We start from the raw sequence: 11,148 nt of genomic DNA, 5'->3' as shown, positions 1-11,148 counted from the left end.
CCTTTCATGCAGATGATGAAGGTCAGTGCTGTGGGAGCTGAACTCTTTTCTTGAGAAAAGTGTCTCTTCTTCTGATGGCTGTGTACACCTGTGACTGAGCGATAGGTGGGAAGATGCTCTCTACGAATTCACAAGCCAGCTTGTAGTAGTAAGAGAAGGAAGCTTATTTACACAGTAGTTATGAAGCCAGTGGATATAACTGAGGACCATGGTACCATTTCCTTTGCAATAGATTGAGTTCTTCATCATTTTAGCTTATAAAAATACCTCTTCTAGGAAGAAACAGCTCCTTTTCTATTGGATCTTATTGGTGTTTTTTACATTTGTGAAGGACAACTCTTGAAATTCCTTATGTTTCTTCTAATGGCTTTTCAGTGTTGATTCACACTTTCCTTTTTTGTTTTAGTGTGGAAGAGTGAAATTCCAGCAAGGCTGACTTAGTGAAAACTGAATTAGTGTTGATGGCTGGAGAGAAATGTAACTTGATCTTCTGTCTGCAGCGCTTGAATCAGGAACTGAAATAATTGTTCTAAGACCTTGGTCGAGTTGCCAGAAAACGGAGTGGTGCTTCTGCCAGATAGTCACCGCAGAAGTGCCAGACATTCCTCCCCTCTTTGAGCTTGCGAGAGTGTGTATTTGAGAAGGAAAATACACACAGGCAGCAGGGGACCAAAATGCTTTTCTCTCTGAGATGCTTGCTGAGTGTGCTGTGCAGTGCAGTGCCGTGCTGTGGGCAGTGCCCGTAGGGATATTGGTGTGTGACGGTTGGCAAGGGATATAAGCACAGGACTCGAGCACAGGAGTTTTTTCCCTGATTTTCTCTGTTGAGCAGTGGCATTAGTCACTCTGTCACAGGGCTTGACAGAGGATATGAGGTAAAGCCACCAGAAATGGGTCTGAAGGGCACATCACACAGCAAGAGAAGCTAGTTCAGTCCCTGAAGAAGTCATGGCTCACTGGAAGAGATGATGTTGTCTGCCAACTACTAAGCCCAGCTGCACTGGTTAATGATTCGTGCTTTTAATTGAAACCATTGTGCACTGCTGTAGCCCTGCCTTGTGGGAGCTGCTGGTGCAATAAATCTTGATTTTTCCATATTAGAAAGCTGCGTTCTTTGGGGATTTTAAAAAGTCTCGGGCTTTTTTGACAACCCCCCCCCTTTTCTGTTGCTATAGCTACTATAATTTTTGTTAACAAAGGCAGTAAGAAGTAGTTTGCTTAGCTTAGTTTATGTTATTGTGATTCTGATATAGCTGCCAGTATTCCCTCCATCCTTTCTTCTCTCCCCTCTTCCCCCCCTCCCCCGAGTCAATTCTCTAAAGAAACTGTGGGAGTCTGGGAACTGCTAGTCTCCTGCAGTCACTACAGGGCTGTATGTGTGTGTGGGATGAGGCTTCTACCCATGAATTTAGGGACTCAAAAACTTGAGTTTGGATTTGAGTTTGGGCTTGTGTATTGAATGAGCAGCTACCCAGAGTTTGGATACTTCCCACACTCATGGAGTTGCACCCGCTTTGCAGGACAGCAGTAGTTTGTCTCTTTCAGTGAAGTCTCAGGTCATGTTACCACAGTATCACAGATCCATTTTTCTTGAAGTATCTTTGGGAAAATTAAAAGTTTATTCTATTAGGAAAATTTCAGCCATGGAATGAAAACATCCCTGAACGTGAGGAAAGATGGGCTGCTTTCTCTGGGGGATGCAGGGTGCCTTTCCAGTGTGGAGGGGAAGAAGGGGAGCATATTTCTCTTCCCTCCTGGTGTTTCTTATTGCCTTTTTTCCTTCTAAAAATCTTTTTGCTTCCTTGTTTCCCACCTGTGTTTTTTCTGACACAGTATGTTCGCTATCCTTCATCTCACCCTTGTTCTAATAGTCTTCAACTCTTCTGACGTTTGTCTGGTCCTCACCCCTCCTCCCCTTTTCTTCTTTAGTGTGCTTCCTCTGTTTCAGCGGCATGGCTAGGAGGAAGGTTGAGGTTCACTCATTTTGCTGGCACCACGCTTCTCTCCTGTGTTTCCTTTCTGTCTGTTCAGTTGTTTGAGGTGGGAGATGGAGCTTAGGCAGGCAGGGCATGGACCGCACTGTCTCAGTCAGCCTGCTCACACCCCGCTGTGGTTTGTCGTCCTGGGAGCACAGGGGGCTTGATTTTATTTGTTTTGGCTTAGAATGTGTAAAGTTTGAAGGAGAGGGAGGCAGTAGCCAAGAGGTTCATAAACATGAAGGGAATCTGAATCAGAAAACCTCTGTGCCCAAAACAGGTGCTCATTGCCCCAAGGGATGCCAGTTTGCAGGAAGGCAGCCACAGCAGACAGGAGAGGGTGCTTTCGGTGCAGAAGCTGCTGAGGACTGGCTTGTCTCTATTAGTGATGTGTTTACTGTCGGTGATAGCCATATGTCTGGGCCCCACCATGTTTCTGGAGAACTTGAACTTACTAAAGAACATGTCGTCACTGCTTGTGTGTGAGCAAAGTCATAAAGTTACTCCTGGTTCATTGATAGAGCAACGATATTTGGAGAGATCAAACCGTAGATTTCTGGAGTAGGAAAAATAGGAGCAGCTCTGGGAAAATGGGCCACTCAACCAGATGCCAGAATGTGGGCTATGGGGTTTACTCTCTGGCACTGAATTTGAGGATCTCACCTCCAAGCAGCTTTCCTAAGACTACAAAAGAAATCCATGTCAGAGCTCAAACACAGCTCAGAGCTCCTGCATCCTGCAGACGTTGCTTTAAGTGCAAGAACATAATTTCTAAATGTAAACAGATACCTCTCCTGAATGGCTCTTGCACAAATCCCTAATGCAAACAACAGACTTGCGTGCCATCCCATTTGCTGCTGCTAATGCCTGTGTCCAGGGTCATTTCTGGATGTACTTTGGATACAGGGGAATTAAGATCTTCTCTGTGCCTTTCTACAGATTCCCTGGGTAACTGCCAAGAGCAAAAGAGACAGACCCAAGGTTGTTCTCATCTCTTTGTACAAGCCAAGACAGTTTTGGCTAATATTTTCTACTTACATCCATGAGGCCTTCAGCCAGTTCCTCATCCTCCCAGGATGCTTTTATATCATCATATTGAGACAGTCCATCCAAATTAATAGTTGCTTCACTAGAAGCGTTAGCATTGGCAGCTTAGGTATCATGGACAGGACCTGCTTGTTGGAGATACTGATCAGAATGGTAACATGATTACGAGGACATAGTGATCTAAACAGGAGATTCATAGTAACACCACATATCAGTTCTTGACCTTACTGAGGCACCAGTATCAAAGATCTTCCACTGCTGCTTGAAATTTAAAACAATACTTTGTGACACTGTCAGCTTGCCTTCTGCTTATACGAATGAATTTAGTTTTCTTTTACTGCATGTGAACAGAGAGAAGTCAGAGGACTTTGCTCAGGACAGCATCAGTAGTTGCCATCAGTTACTTCTGCTGAAGACCTCTATTTTTCAATCCTCCTGACACTCATGAAGCATCCATTCCACATCCTTCTCCAGATGCTCCTTGCCACCTTCCTCTGAAGTTAGTTTTCCTGGTGACATCTGCATTGGTCAAGAGAGTTGGTTATCCTCAGACAGTCCTTCGCTGAATGCTCCTTACAGTCTTCTTTGGGAGCAAAACACTGTTTTGATCTCGGTACAAACTTGGCCCTTAAATGGTCTCAGATTTTCATCTACTTCTGTTAGCCATCTTGCCTGTTCCCTTCTGCTTAGCACTGGGGAAAGGCAGTTACATACACTGGATGCTGATCCAGGGCTTTTGCTTTATTGCTCTGACTCGAACAATGCAACCACTTTGTTTCTCTCTCTATTTACAGCCAGGGCCAGCATACTGAAGGTCACCTAATCTCCTAGCAAAGCATGCCTGAACCTGAATACTCAGTGTGGCAAATGACCTAACCTGCCTCACTGGATTTGGGAGTAACATTTTCATCAATCCTTGTTTTATTTCTCATTTTGCTGCTTTGTTTGCTTTTCCAATAAGACCTCCTTTCCCGCCCCACCCCCATCTATCTTCCCTTTTTCCTTTCTTTTTCAGACCATTTCCTTTTTTTGCTGCTTACTCTGTCAGGGGAGGAGAGTCAGGATAAGGTACAAATCTGTTTGTCCCTCTTCCCTCCCTGCCATCACCAACCATTTGTGTGTGTGGAGGTTGGAAGCAAAGTGTCTCCCTGGCCATCCTGGCCTTTGGTAGGTGTCTTTCCTCCTGTCTGCTCTCAGGTAGGGCTCTGGAGAAGGAGTCTGAGGCAAACATGCTAAAAGAAGTCTCCTGGCCTTCTGGAAATAGGTGAAAATAGTGCCACCAGCTACAGTGGCCAAGCTGGTCATTTAAACCCTTCGATCTCCATGCTTTTCTCAGTGGCACTATTTCCCACGTTGTCACAAATAGCTGCAAAATGAAAGACCGTTTCAAGGGTTTTCAAGCTTTGTGAGTGTCAACTTCACTGCTGCCTCTCAGGGTATGGGAGAAGAAGCTCAAGAGTTTGTTTGCGCAGGCAGTGGGAATCCAAGTTATTAATTTATAGCTCACTGCCTGCTCTGAGATAATTCACTGGTTATATTCTTACTCCTAAGCATACCCTTATACAAGGTAATTTGGGAAGTGTGTTACCCACCCTAAACATGTACTAAGAACATCTGCATGGAGAGTTCGTGTAGAGTATTTGGGATGCTGTAAATTCTCCTCTGCGTACAGACGAGTTCTGACTTGGTTTTGCTTTATAGAGTATGAATTGAGAAATGAAAATTAAGGTAATTTGTCTACACTGGAAAGTTAATTCAGGTTTAAAGTACAATATAATAGAGATCTTGTTAAGCCACCGTCCATATGGCTGAGCGTACTTCAGACATTCCTGGGTAACACAGCTTGCTTCTAGAAAAGATGTCCATACACAGATGTAGTCAGGAAATAGCTCAACTAGCATAACTTAAGCCATTTACCCAGTGACTCATAAGAAATGTATGGCAAAATGAAGACTGAATCTCTCTCTCTCTGAAGTCTCTATGCAGCTGCATCAGGATCCTCCTTCCTCCCATTACGTATTATTAAAACCTTGTATGAGGCATATAACTGCTATTAATTTTGCAGTTTGCACTCTAGTGGTGCTCTGAGTGGGAGCCATGTGTGTCTGGCAGGAAGGAAGGGAGGTGTGCTAACAACACTGGGGTCAGCAGCTTGCTCTGTATTATAGCTGTGGCCCGTGTTTTGCCTTGCATGATGCTCTAATGAATCAGAATCTACAGTAGTTGCAAAGTCAGGATGCTTCTCAGCTGTCCGCCAGACTTTGTCAGTCAGCCTTGTGGTGAGGAAGGTTCAGTCATCAGTGTCAGCTCAACAGGGAAGTTCCTTTTAAAACTTACTAAGACTTTCAGCTTGGTTTGTTCACTTTGTGTCTCCCCTGCAGCCTGTGCTCCCAGGCAGTCTGCACTAAGTGGTGAACTGTGCTTTGAATTGTATTGTGATATTTTTAGGGACTGGTGACACCCTGTGGGAAATACCAAAGGACAGTCTATTTTCTCATATTCTTTGTGATGCAAAAAATATTAATGAAAAAGAATCTTTGTTCCTTAAAGCTAATCTACTCATTCCTTAGTAAAATTTTAATCTGCTTTTTGAGTCACAAGAAACAATTCATTATTTTGCAAATGATGTTGATGTTGCAATTAGAGGACTATGACTTCATTGAGGAATAAGCAACAGGAGCAGGTGACCTCCTGAGACTTGAACTGGTGTTTTGATGCAAATATCATGAGGATGAAGGGAAAGGACAAAGGAAGACTAATACTGAGGAACTGTGATATATGTTAGGCACAATTTATAAGTAGGCTGTTTTCATAGCAATGTCTGGTCATCATGGAAATGTTTGTGTTGCAAAGGCCAAAATGTATATGCCTCTGATTATTTTGCACTAATCCTTTATTGCAAAATGCGATGACTGAGGGCTTTCGACAAATCAGTGCTCGTTAAGTTTATTATAGGGCTTGTTGAAAGGACTTACCAGATTGTGACTAACACTCAAGTACAGCAGAAGGAAACATGAAGTCACTTTTCTATAGTAAAGCCTGATCCAGATCTGAGGTGCACACATATTTTGCTTGCCAAGTATCCACATGAGTAATGTGGATGCTTTGCCTCTAAAACCAAATTTTAGTGTATGAGGTCTAAAAGTTTTTGTTACATCAAATACATGAGTTTCTGCTCCATCCATGTCAGAGAGAAAATATCTTAATGAATGTTTTTATCCTTTTTGTCTCTTTTTGTTCTCAAAAACTTAAAAGCAAATATAGCCTGCATGTTTGCAATGCCAAAATTGTATTTTATACATTGTGGGAACATATTTATAACATTTAGAGTGCTGTCCACAATCAAAAAGATTTCTGTCTTAAAGAGAAAGCATGCAAATTTAGTTTTAAGTAACACATATTTTAAAGGCACTTTTCAGGTATGTTTACGGTCCAGAATAACCCAGATGAATGGCTGAAAAATCAGCCTCACCAAAACAAAACAAAACCCCCCAAATGGTTGGTTTTCAGATGAATCAGTTCCCTGAACCAGATAGCTGTATGAGTGTGATGGGGTGAGAATGTGTGGCTAGCATGGGCATGAGAAAATAAGATCGTAGCATTTCAGATTGACATCAGTTTTAAGGGCAGTGTGAGGGTGTGTTTCATGACTGGCTAAAAGCCATGTGAGTTCACACTGCCACCAAATGTATAGTTAAGATTCCTCTGAGCTTATAATAGTATCAGCTAATTGTACTGTTAAGTATTGTGAACTCTTTCTACCCTGGTGTCTCAAATCAAGATAGTTAAGCTTGAACTAGTCAATGTATTTTTTAAAATACAAGCCTTTTCTTCAGCCTACACAGGGAAATACTAACTTCTGATTCAATACCAGCCATATATTTTTTGTTAATGTCTCCTTCTCGCTTCCTTGGGGAGCAGTCACTTTTAAAGGAACCTTCAGCTTATTCCAGTTTGATTTGTCAATGAATGTGAACTTGTTATATTCAGTGAGAGCTCTTTAAGCACTCATTTAGCACAAATGAGTCAGAAGAAGTCACAGTGAAGTTACTTCCCTGCTGGTACAACAATAGCTGTAATTTATCTAAATTGGAGGGAAGTCTTGTATAGGCTACTACCTAGATGAAAAGCGGCTGTCAGACTGTACTAGATGTGGCACAAATCAATACATCTTTCTTCCTCTGAGCTTATAATAGTATCAGCTAATTGTACTGTTAAGTATTGTGAACTCTTTCTACCCTGGTGTCTCAAATCAAGATAGTTAAGCTTGAACTAGTCAATGTATTTTTTAAAATACAAGCCTTTTCTTCAGCCTACACAGGGAAATACTAACTTCTGATTCAATCCCAGCCATATATTTTTTGTTAATGTCTTCTTCTCGCTTCCTTGGGGAGCAGTCACTTTTAAAGGAACCTTCAGCTTATTCCAGTTTGATTTGTCAATGAATGTGAACTTGTTATATTCAGTGAGAGCTCTTTAAGCACTCATTTAGCACAAATGAGTCAGAAGAAGTCACAGTGAAGTTACTTCCCTGCTGGTACAACAATAGCTGTAATTTATCTAAATTGGAGGGAAGTCTTGTATAGGCCTCTACCTAGATGAAAAGCGGCTGTCAGACTGTACTAGATGTGGCACAAATCAATACATCTTTCCCTTATGCAGAAAGGAAGAAAGATTCAGTCCAAAGGCTGAATTCAGTCCAGCTGCTTCAGCTGAGATACAATTCCAGTGATGTAAGAGAGCAAAGCACAAACAAAACCTTATTGGTCCTTTTTAATACTGAATCAAGCAAGATAAAGCAAACACCCTAAGTACCAGAGTTCCCATAATCACGTTCAAAAGTTTTTTGAATACAGTGTGCCCTCCGTAGTCTGAGAAGCATGGTCACCCTAGTATTAGTGAAAATTCCTTCATAAAAGACAAGTGAGTATGCACAGTAGCACTGGTCTCTTTGATTTTCATGTTGTTTTCCTTCCATTTCGAAGCTGTGATTGCCCTAGCAGTGCTGAAGAGCTTAGCGCTGAATTCTTATATTTGGACACAAGTTTTGGACTGCAGTGTGTTTCAAGTGAGGTCTGTTCTCTCCACCAGGTATTGTCCATTTTCAATTCAAGGGAAAAAAACAGCTTGAGGGAAGATAAATGAAGTAATAAGAAGGTAAAGAAGGGTGAGTGGGACAGAATGAGGAAGGCACGAAATAGACAAGTGCAAGAATATCAGAAGGAGAAGGCATTTTAGGTGGTAGAAAAACAGGAAAGGAAGGTGAGGGGTGAGTGGAGAGCTGTCCTTGCTCTAGGCAGCGTGCCTGCTTTTCACCTGCCTGGTTCTGCAGCCACGCAGGTCTACCAACCTACGCTGAGGCGAGATAACTTCTTTCCCCTCCATTACATGCCACAACATCAGTTTCCTAATAGTACCAGTTTCAGTTCAGTGGGGACTTAACTGCTGAGAAGGTGGGTTGGCATTGCAAGGTTGCAACGACAACCAAGTCCACCACCACTATAGATTGTACTAGGAAGTTTGTGCTGGAAGTAAACTTGTCACTTAGCTGTGAAAGCCTAGCAGAGAGACTGTTAGTTGACTTGATTGGAAACAGGCTGTCTGTGCATTGTAGGGAGGGAAACTTTGGATGAGATTGTGGAATTAATACCAGTTAAAATCTGTGCCTTTTGCAGTGTCATAAAGATGAGAAGTTTGACAAACCCTCTTCCTTTGGCTCTGTTATCCACAAACATTGTCACTTGTTCTCAATCAGGGACTTGGATATACATAGCTGCGTGGATGGCTTGATCTTGTTATCTCTCTTAGAGATTATGCTAGAGCATAATATGGCTCAGGCATGTACACATTGCTGATAGCACAAGGTCTGTTTCTCCAGTCTTTAGGACTCGCCTTGAAGGCAGTTAATTCTCGTGTCTTGCAAGAAGCCTGCTGATGTGATCATAGTTAGACTATCTGTGTGCTGTAAAGACTAAACTTGGGATGAGATAGTTGAATTAATACTTCCTGAATATCTCCATGCCAAGTCCTTGCTGAGCAGGTCATTAGGCTCTTTATGTTAGTTTGTATGGTATTGCATGGCTAAACTTACAATGGCCCAGCTTAGAGAACAGGTATACCTGATAAAAGCACGTAGTTCTTATAAAAATGTTCTTTGGAGTCTCTACAGAAGCCGTCTCAAGGCAAAAATCTTTAAAAGTTTTATTGGACTTTCCAGTTCATCAGAACTCATGTTGTTCTGGGAGGACATAATTATCTGTTTTACTGGAAGGGAATAGGCAAATTGCCACCAAGCTAAGCTGCGACTCTTAAACAAAAGTCTAGCTGTGCACCACGTCTTGAAATGTGGGCAAGATTTCCTTAAAGCCCTCAGAAGAGCATATTAATGTTTTAAACTAACTTCCCAATGCCTAAAGACATTCTGCTGCAGCTACTGTTAAGAGAAAAATAAGTAGACCAAATCGGTTATTATTAATAATGTATTTCTGAAAGTTTGTCTTTATTACAAGGTACTTTTTCAAAAGCATGAGTTTGTCTTAGCAGCCTCTAGTTCTTCCCTGTAATGCCTTCCTGTTATGCCTCCAGGTCTCTGCCCTGTGGGGCAGACCAAAGCAGCAATATTTCCCTGTATTTTCCAGATCCCAGATCAGTGGAATTTCAAGAGGAAAATCATCTGCCTTAAAAGGCTTCAGAACATATGCAGACCTCAAGAATCCAAATTATACCTTATAAATTATACTGATTGCAGTACAGATTGGTTTGGTCTAGGACAGTTAAGTGTAGGTTAATCTTTGCAACATGTGAGACAACAAGGACTTCACATATAGTGAACTGTCACCGACAAACCTCTCTCAAAAATAACAGAAGTCCAGAGCAGAGAAGTCTTACGAACGCACTTGAGGTCCTTGCTGGACATATACATTTTCTTTGTAGAAAATTTGCACCTGTGTTAGTGATAAAGCCAGGAGACAACTTGGGAGCCTATATTCAAAGGCTCCCTTCTCAAGTTGTTAGAAACCCTGCATGTATTCTTTGCCACCTTCCTAACTTCGTCTGCTCTGCGCTGCAGCCTGGGTCCCAGGGAATGCCTCGCTGAGAGGGCTGGAGCCACGTACGCGTTGTTTTCTGCTTGTGCGAGTTCATTGTTTGTCAGTAAGCAGCAGAATCTGGATTCTTCTTCATTAAGCTGCTAGAGAAACAGTGCTAGTGTTCCTGACACTCAGAAAACTGGCTTTGAAGCGCTGCAACGTACTCGTAAGGACTTTTTATTGGAACTGTGTATTTAATGGAAAATATGCTTTAGAAATGAGTGCAGAAAATGGAGTTCAATTAATCTGTTTTAAGTCTAACTAGGGGAAAGGACCATATGGATAGGAAGAGATATTGAGCATAGTATTAAAAACAACAAAAAAACCCCTCAACAAACAAACAAAAATCATGCATGTCTGTTTAGCTGAAGAAATTTCAAATGAAAAGTCCTCTTCTGCTCCCATTATACTAACAGAATAGAAGATGGAATGATTCAAATTATGAAAATGTTTTCTCTAAGACATCTGTTGCTCTAATACACTTATAAGACATCTGAGCCTAGACATGAATAACTAGGCTCAATGTTATTCACCTTACACAGAAGGAGAGAAGGAATTCAGTTTTTGCAATGCAGGAACTGGTGGATACATTGTGAGTGAAAAAGCAGAAGGTTTTCTTGAGACCTCAGGAGGCTTTCAGATAGTGCAAATAAAGCACTCTTGATTGCTGTGACTTTTCAGGTGTTTGCTCTAAGCCTAGCTCTAGCCCTGAACCACTTGTGAATGGGACTGGGCTGAGGAACAACTTGCACTGTAGTGGGACTGGGATTGGTGCTTCCAAAATGTTGGGATGCTTTAGGAAGTTAAGAATAATTTTAAACTGAAGGGGCGGGAGAAGCATAGGATTTACATCTCCCCTGCTAATACCTGTTAATGGAATTAAAGATTCAATGATGCTATAAGGTTCACTAGCACAAAGTGTGATGGTTTTCAGTGCCCCATCTGTCTGTAAAAAAAAGCTCCAGGCCACACTTTCATTTGTACCATTTTGGAAGTGGAAGGAAACCTTTAAAGGGAGGGGGGGGGGGGAGGGGCCC

This window comes from Pygoscelis adeliae, unplaced genomic scaffold, assembly GCF_000699105.1.
Source record: "Pygoscelis adeliae isolate BGI_AS28 unplaced genomic scaffold, ASM69910v1 Scaffold166, whole genome shotgun sequence".
NCBI classification, from domain to species: Eukaryota; Metazoa; Chordata; class Aves; order Sphenisciformes; family Spheniscidae; genus Pygoscelis; species Pygoscelis adeliae.
This window is presented reverse-complemented; position numbering follows the sequence as displayed.